General features: G+C 44.8%; 1 long non-coding RNA gene across 1 annotated transcript in view; it reads left to right on the top strand.

Annotated features, from left to right (window-relative positions):
* Positions 1–6,845: 6,845 nt before the first annotated feature.
* Positions 6,846–9,149, top strand: part of LOC129384035 (uncharacterized) — a 29,994-nt gene continuing 27,690 nt past the window's right edge. Inside the window, exon 1 of the long non-coding RNA XR_008611789.1 lies at positions 6,846–8,465. This is a non-coding gene — a long non-coding RNA (uncharacterized lncRNA). The remainder of the gene's footprint in view (positions 8,466–9,149) is intronic.

Genomic DNA, 9,149 nt, shown 5'->3' with positions numbered 1-9,149 from the left:
GGGGCCGAAATGCGGCGGGAGAGACAGAAAAAAAGGGAGCATGCAATATTCGGGAGTGATATGAGGCGATACCTCTCCTCCGTGTTCGTATGCTAGCAAGCAGCGTCGAGGTATATTGCCCACGTGGATGACTTGCTTTTGTCCCAGACACGAATACGATTTTTTCTCACTTTGTAAAACTTTGTTTTGTTTTGTTTTGCATTTACTTTTTATTTTAATATTTTCGGGTTCAGAACTGTAAATGACAACGTCTTTCCCTGTTTTAAAGGCGCACGATCTTACGTGGCGTACTTTTTATGCTGGGAGAAGCTTAAAGACCGAGACAACGGAGTACGTATGTAAGCAAACGTAACAAAAAATACTGCACAAAAATTATGTGTCAGCAAAGTAAAATAAAGGATCTTCCTCTTCTATCAGCTATATCCCCATGCATATTATGGAGTTGCTTTTCTGCGGAGTTCCTCGCAGTTTATCCCGTAAGTTGACTCCCCCCCCCCCCCCCCTTTTCCTTAGCGTTTTGGTGTCAAAGATTCCAAAGCTTCCAATGGTTCTTGATAATTGTCTTCAAGCAATTAATTAAGCTCAATTAATTTAATGTGAGAGTTAAAAAGCGCGAGCCTAGAGAACACACAAATACGCACGCACACACAGTGTCTGTGTGTGTCTATGTACGTGTGACGTTCTTTTTTTTTCGTCTGTGTCCAGTTCGTGCCATTTAACTTTCTTATGGAATACCAACGTGCCCAGACTGCCACTCTCGTCATTTCATGTTGCCAGCAGAGTCACTCTTCCTTGCCTTGCTGTAAGTGTAGCACATCTATATTTTTTATAAAGCAGCCGAACCGTAGGAAACCTTCTTCTGTTCTGAACACTTGTCAGCGACTGTTAAAATTACCTGGATATCTTCGTTCACAACATTTATTACATACTTGTCGTTACGTGCGCCCAATTCGCCTACATTATTTCAGGCACTCTTATCTTCTGAATGTTATTCGCCTTGATGAGCGGAGCCTGTTGCATCCATCTCATTGTACTATGCTCGTCACACCACTAACTTGTAAAGTTGTGCTTTCAAGATTACTCACTTTTCTTTTTTAAATACAGAAATGAGATTTCATCGCATAGATAAACACTTAGAGCGGAACGAGAGATAGCGGAGGTTTATTCCATTCAAAAGGCACGTGATGCACGTGTTGCAAGGCCATCTGTCATGCAGCGCAGGTAGGAAATAAATCACTTCGAGGCTAATCTTTAGGGAGTGTGGTATCATTCCAGCACTTGTCACGTGTACTTTTATGAGTCATTGCTCATGTGCTTTCAATAAATAATAGTTCAATGCTTTGTCTCTCGTGTCTTCGTAATGTCAGCTGCACTCACGTTGAAGTTTCAAGTATAAATTACCAGTACGTGCCTAGCAAACGGTCCTTTTGAATGGAAACGTCTGATCAAAAAGACAGATGCTTAGACATCAAAGTCCTTTACTGCGCAACGCAGAAAGTTACTTAATCACAGTGCAACAGCGACGGCATGACGAAGTCACTGAGTTGACTAACACCCAAATACAGCGAAGAGCTGTCTTTATGAGAGGAACACTGAGAATTACACCTGAGCAGAAAGCCGTGCTGCAAACGACCGTGCTGCACCTCGCATAGAATTCGCCTATATTTAACGAATAATTCTTACTATGGTAATTCATACATGGCGTATTCATTTCGCCACACAGATGTTTTTTTATGCTGTCTATTGCAAATTTGAACCCCCTGTTTCGTTTAGTCAGCCCATGAAAATGTCCTAACACGCACATCGGACGTTCCACTACGATGCGGTATTTTGTTTTTGTTACGGCGACCAAGGCTTGCCTTCAGGCATAACTTAGGGTGTGTACTGTATGTATGCCGTCAGAACAGTGTTGTGTATGAAATCAAGCAGTGTTCTGTGGCATTTGTTGTTGTGTGTCCAGAGATCATAACTAGCCGTGACAATGTAGCGTAAGCCAATGTGATTTTCGGACGCTGAAACTCCGCTCTCCCAGTCATTAATGTAATACGAAGGGAAATCCGCTATTAAATGGCGCAGTCCGAACACTTCTTGTTATGCACTTGTTGCAGGCGTGCGCGTGATTGCTGCGTGATACCGGGCCTACAATATAAAATACCTAATTAGAATCTTCGCGCTTAGGCCGCAAATTACGCGTATTTGAGTATTTCGAACCCCACTTTACCTTCACTGTGTGCTAGCTGGCAGGCTTTATAGAGCAAACGGAGATATTGGCATGATGCTTCAGGCAGTGGTCGAAGTGAAACCTTGAAAATGACAAATAAAAAGAAATATTTAACCTTCTGTACTTAACAGCGCTGAATTTCTATATTTTCCCAGTTCGTTCTCAATGTCCGCGAAACTGAATGATTCTTACAGTACACGATTCCGCGATATCATCCAGTATACGGCTGACATTTTTTGCCAGTGATACGCACTTTTTTAATGCCAGTTGCAAGCCTTCTGGTAATATTGTGCATGAATTTTATTGAATCTGAATGCTTCTGTTCGTAATTATTCCTTCTATAACACAACATCATCATTTCCTCTTGCCTAAAGGTCTTTCGGGGCATTAAGAAGATAGAAGCGTTAGGCACGGATGAAATCTACATATTCTTAGGCTAATTCATGTTGCACACTGTCAACGGCTTGACAGTTGTGGGGAGAAGTAATTGGAGCATCGATTTTGGCGAACGTCTGGAGACGTCGTTAAATCCTTCTTTCCGTCTTTAATGACCAAGTGTGTCAGAGCGCTTTCAGACAGGACAGTACGTGAAGCTCCTAATCACCAGGTCATTACCACAGCTAATGCTAAGTGCAGCATTAAAAAAAAAAAGAACTGTGGCAATGTTAGATAAATACGTTAACGCTACGTCGCACTCTGTGAGGTCCCGGATAAATGTTAAACTACGTCCAAAACAATGCAAAATCTTGTTCAGGAGCTCACTCGACACATATGCTGCCTCTTCACACACACAACACACACGCACACACACGCACACAGCCGCACGCACGCGCACACACACACATACATACATGCGCACGCACACGAACGCACGCACACAGGTTCTTATAAATATAGGCTCTCACATGTCCGTCTACCTCTAACACTTGACCGGCTTCCCTCATTTCACACACATAAACGTTTGTTTTTCAAGTGTGACACTCCATTAAAAGAAATAAAGATGCTCCGGCCCTTAGGCCAAGCTCAAGATAGACAAGAGGCTGTAAAGGTGAAGAGATTCCTTTCACACACTAGCCCGATAGACTAACGTTTACAGCTGAGAAATTACACGGTGCACACATCAGCGAAGTGATTGAGCGTGGCGTTGGCGGTGGGTCCACTTTGTTTAGTCATCTTTTGCAGCAAAACAAACTCCGTGGCTCTGGAGACATTCTAAACATCCGCGCATGCGCGGTCGATAGCGGGAACGCAGGATAACGCCAACGCACCAGGAGAGAGAGAGAGAGAGAGAGAGAGAGAGAGAGAGAGAGAGAGAGAGATGAAGAGAGAAAGGTAGGGAGGTTAACGAAGGACGTGCCCGGATGGCTACCCTACACTGGGGGAGGCAGAAAGGGAATAACAGATAAGGATAGAAAAGAGAAATAATAGTTAGTCATTCACAGTCAGTCGCAGAGGTATCTCCACTGTCACAAGCGTTCATGTAATCCAGTGTCCTTGAAGAAACGCAGAAGGGCTTTTGTGGCCTTCGGCGTGCAAGAACGCATAGGCCATGGTCCAAGGATCCTTTCTTATGAGAGCGCTCTATGGCAGTAGTGTGTCCAGGACTCCAGAAGACTTCTGGTTATGTATTTGTGACAGCCAAGTTAGCCATGAAAAAGTAAGCATTTTGTCCCATATGTTACTAAAAATACATATTCTTAATGTGTTCCCATGCAAATAATGTGGCCCTTGCGCCACCTCATGCACGCATCCTTCTTGATATACTTAGCAGTAAAATTCATTTGTCAAACGTTCTAGTTGTACAGCAAACTGGTGCCAGCCGAGATTTATAGACTGTTGTAACTTTGTTTGTTCCAAACTGCTTAACAGACAGTCGTCCCTGCGTAAACATGGTCGCAAGAAAATGTGGTTGGGAAACAATTCTTGAAAACTGCGCTCTCTTAGGACGTTACACTTTCTTATGGGGCTTAGGACGCGGGACCGCGAGATTGGCGAAGCTTTTCACATATGCCAACACTTTGATGTCTGTGTTCACATGCGTTTTATATAGCTCCATTGTAGTGACATGCGTTACTTATCAAATGCGTGATAGCCTGCCGACAACAGTGGCCAGTGATGAATTGATGTTTTTATGAAGTCTGCGCAGTTTTCTTCTGCTAAATATTGCGGTTGATAAACAATAAACGCCTGTTGTTGTTTTTAATTATGGGGTGTTACGTGCCAAAACCACGATCTGATTCTGAGGCACGCAACATAGGTTGTTTGACAACGCCCGACGTTCTTTCTCTTAAGCTGTTCGATTACCTTTTAAACACTCTCAATAACACACGTTGCTGTGCAGCTAATATTCATCAACATATCCTCTCTTGCCTTCGGTCTGAAGTGAAGTTGCGAATCGAAGTATGTTTCACGCTATAATTTACAATAAGCTCTAGAGCGCCGACTATTTAGGACCAGATTAGATGTGTGTGTGCCTAACTTATCACCCCCTTCCCTACTTGTCAGCGCATTGGATGTGTCACATATATATATATATATATATATATATATATATATATATATATAAATATTTTTTTTTCTTGATATGTATCTTAATGCAAGCACAAATGAAATGATGTGTGTTGTGCTCGTACACTCCATGTTTTCTGGTTATCTGTATTTTTTCTTTCTGTGCCAGCGATGCGATCACTTATGCGATAAAGATAAGTATGTACAAAATCAGCGAGGAGCAGTGACCATAGGAGCGGGGTAGGGACTTCTTTGATTTCATCCTACTGTAAAACAGAAACCTGCCAAACCTGAAACCGCGACTGAGGTGCTGTATATACGTTGCAATATATATATATATATATATATATATATAACTTCGATCGAACAGAAGTTCGAACTTCGATCGAACAGAAAAATAGGCGATGTGCTCTATCGGCGGTACGGCTGAGAAATCACGCTGCAGATTTACACTTTCAACCGAGTGTTTTCCACATATTGAGGTTCGCGTTGCTGTTCCCTTTCACGGTCCGTCTCGATTCTTTCATGAAGCTATCTCAGAAACGTTGCTACAGCCAGCCCCTTATTCGTCCCCACATTCGTGCCCCCTCTCCCCCTGCTCTCGCCCATTTTCCAAAGCCCGTCTAGCACTCGACTACGCCAATCCGCCGTAGGAACCGATGAGCACGCGCGCACGCGTGTGTCGGAATCGAGACACACAAATCGACCGAGCAGCCAAGGTCAGACCGAAGGGAGGGGGACCGCTAAGGCGCCGTGCCCTTGCAGGCCAACAGAGAGACGCACACACACACACACACATGCACACACACACACACGCACGAAAGTACCAGCATGCGGGGTTTGGGACAGAGGCGTTCGTCGCAGTATGGAGAACAAAGGTGAAAGGGGAGAGAGAGAAGAGACTGTACAGTTATAGGGAGTGTCGCGCAGCCCTACCTGGTGACGGAGGGCGGACGGTCTCCGTTCTCTTATTACTATAACATGTACAGGCCTTCTTTGTTCATTTTTTTTTTTGGTTCGTAGCTACGTACGTGCGTGCGCTCGTGGCTTGTTTTACACTCCTTCTTTTTGTTTGTTTGTTCGTACGTACGTAGGTTCTCAGCTTAAGCGACTCCTCCTCTCCGCCAGAGTGCGGGTTCAGACGCGACATCCGGAAGCGACCCAAAGTGGAACAGAAAGCGCCGGCTTTGTAATTTATGGGTCATATCGGGACGGCTGAGCGGTTGAGGCACGGTTGAGGGAAGCTGAACTGCTTCCCCGCGTGGCACATCTTCAAGGTCAGTATAGTCGGCCGCGGGACCACCGGGCTTTCGGCCGGGGAGACATTTGCAGTCGTGGTTTAAAGCTGTATACGCGCCTGCCGCGGTAATGCAGCTACGCGATTGTTGCCGCTTCGAACGGCGGCGCCGGCAAAGTTCGCTTATTGAGTCGAGCACACGCGGTATTTTAGCGGATCCACTACTTCGGGCGCTTCACAGCAGCTTCCTTGTCACCGGGAAGGAAACGAAACTGTACTAAGTCGTTATGTTTCCCCGCAATTCTCGAGTGCGCGAACTTGAGAAGGGTTGCACGTTGGCGCGCGTCGTTATACGGATGAAAGTGGATGAAGATCGGACACCGAAGAGGAAGTCGCATAGAAGTAGACTTCGTGGTTGCCGCGTAGTTAACGCCTGCTAATTTTCAAGTGGAGGCAGATGACATTGCGGAAGAAAGCGATAACCTTGCGAAAACCGTATTTCAAATTCAGTTAACTTCAATCCGCATCTCTCCATCGGTCCAAGCTATGTGCATCATTACCCCTGTTTGGCCTTTGCAAGTCAAACACTGTGATTTGATTTCGCGCTCATTGAGCTGTCGTGCATTTACTATGCCGTCTGCAAATTCACTTTCGGTAACCGGTGCTTGAGATGGCAGAATAAACGAAAGCAGAGCCCCAGCACTACTTATCGCACGATCATACAGACTCCGAAAGGTCAATAGTCTGCTTGACTGCAGCATTAAAAGCCACGTGCCGTTCTATGGAAAAGACGCCGTTACGACACAAGAACGGTGGGAAACGGAAGCCCGTGAAAATGACAAGACAACCATTGCAACACACGAGCGAATTCACAGAATGGAGAACAGCCAGAGAGAGCGGTCGGTATAGGTAGCCATATAGACATGACGGCCTGAATACGAGCAGGTGCAACAGAATACTAACTTCAGCCGCGTAACGAGTAACAAGTAAAAGAACAAGAAAAAGGGACAGAAAAGGAAACATCTGTTTCCTTTTGTCTGTCCTATTTCTTACGCTATTACTCGTTTTAACCTTAACAAGCTGATGCTCATGCATTTTAATTTTTTTTTTTGCGTACCATGATGTTCACGCTTAATTAGTAATATTCGGAGGCTAAACATCGCACTAACACCTTGAATACACTACTCGTTGGTTTCAAAGGGCTCAAACAAGGACGCTGTTTCACCGTCCACAAGCAAATGCGACAGCGTACAATTTGCACTTTTTTTTTCCCGTTCTTTTTCGTCGGCCATATTCCCGCGGAAGAAGGGTTAGCTTTTACGCCCTTTCACCCCATAAACTCATCGCAACCGCCGTTTGCACATACAGACACACAGAACAGCACACACACGCACACGCATACAGTACACATACACACTGCTCTTCAGGGTGGACTGAGGCAAAGACCTTGAATCCTACTGGGCTTCCCTCCTGAGGGTAGAGAAAAATACTTTCACTAAAAAAAAAAAATAGAAGAAGAAAATATAGAAGGTAGATTTACGGCGTACGCTTACAAAAACGAAAAAAAAAAGAGTTAACCGGCTGTGCAAAGGAGCTCCGAAACGTTGTAGAATCCCTGATTTTATAACCTTAGTTTCTTCCGGTACATATTTTAAGTCGGCAGACTATGCCGTTTTGCCCCGCTGAACCGAATAACGTAGGGAGCGGCGCGATATGGGCCCGGACAGAGATAAATAAAGAAAAAAGAAAGACTACGAAAAAAGGAGTGAGAGGAGGCGAAGAAAGAGGTGGAAAGAGTTGAAAGGGAAACACCGGAAGCTCGAAGAAAGGCGCGAGAAGACCTGGCGTGTGTGTGTGTGTGCGTGTCCGCGTGCGCGACGTACGTTACCGGCAAATATGTGGAGCTCGCGAGCAAGCAGGCCTCCCCGAACGTCGTCGCCGTCCCGCGTAGTAGAAGGATCGTGCAGAGGGTAGCGTAACCCGAGCAGGAGCGAGCACGCGCGAGACTTTGCGGACGAGGCCGCCGCCGTAGCGCGTATCCGCGGACGTAGTTGTCGGGGGTAGGCACACCTTGCAGGTTAGGCCCGCAAAAAAAATTGTCGCCGTAGTACTATTGCCCAGGTAGCGAGAATAGCCACCTGTTTCGCACATTCTCTTAAATATAGTTATTTTACTTTAGGTTCGGTCGGAGCTCGGCATTCGTTCTGAAGAGATGCATACGCAACTTGGTACGTTGTTTCTTCTTTTTTTTTTCTTCTTCCTTGTTTCGAAAGTATAAGTCATGTTTGCGGGTTCCGAAATTCGTACGCTGTGTAATTTTCTGCCGTCCGCTGATTCGAACCGTCGCTATTTCAATTTGTGGCTTAAAGCAAGTGGTTTGAGATTTGAGCGCCGATGCGCAGTTATTTAAAAAAGAAACGGATCGTTTAGGGTTTGTATGAGATGCAACCTCGCTTCTGTGTCACTTGGTGTGTCACTTGGATACGCTGGAAGTCAGCGGTAAGTACTTTATTGTTGTCTTTGAAAGTGCTGTTCTTGAATATTTGTGGTTCTTGTGAAATTCCTCGAAGCGGCTTTCGAAAGATATGAGCCTGTCGCTGAATTTGATATGAAGTGTTCTGCTTTACATAGGGAACCCTTGTGTCACAATATTTAGGTGTTATATTGATGGCAGTGATCAGATTTGCTGTGTCTTAGTTTGTGTACCTTGTGTTATCGAAGGCTTAGAACCAAGCGTGATGGTGGTTATTTTGTCGCGGAGCATTGTCATTTTTGTCTTTTAAAACAGCATATGAAACATAAGGTTGCTTTTTCCTTGAATAAAATAGAAATGCGTTTGCAGTTCTTTCGCAAGCCATAACTAGATATAGCACGCAATTTGGAGGTGAAGCTAGTAAACACTTTCTCATACGATATTTTTGAATAATATGATAGTTTATAACACGAAGGATGTGGGAAACGTGACGGCGCATTATGTCTCTGCTTATTGGGTTTTGCCGTTTTGTTTTCCTCCCTCGATGCCTTTCATCAACGAATAAGGAAACTTCGCTGACATCTTCTTGAGAATGAGGATCCACTGTACTTTTCTGAATGATATTAGTTTAACTTTTGTACTTGAGCTAACAGCATTGTCAACTGAGGATAGGATCTAACGCGTAAACTTTGTGGCGTAACTACGCTGGT

This window comes from Dermacentor andersoni, chromosome 9 (assembly GCF_023375885.2).
Source record: "Dermacentor andersoni chromosome 9, qqDerAnde1_hic_scaffold, whole genome shotgun sequence".
NCBI lineage: Eukaryota > Metazoa > Arthropoda > Arachnida > Ixodida > Ixodidae > Dermacentor > Dermacentor andersoni.
Note: the sequence above shows the minus strand (reverse complement) of the source record. Positions and strands in the feature narration are given on the sequence as shown.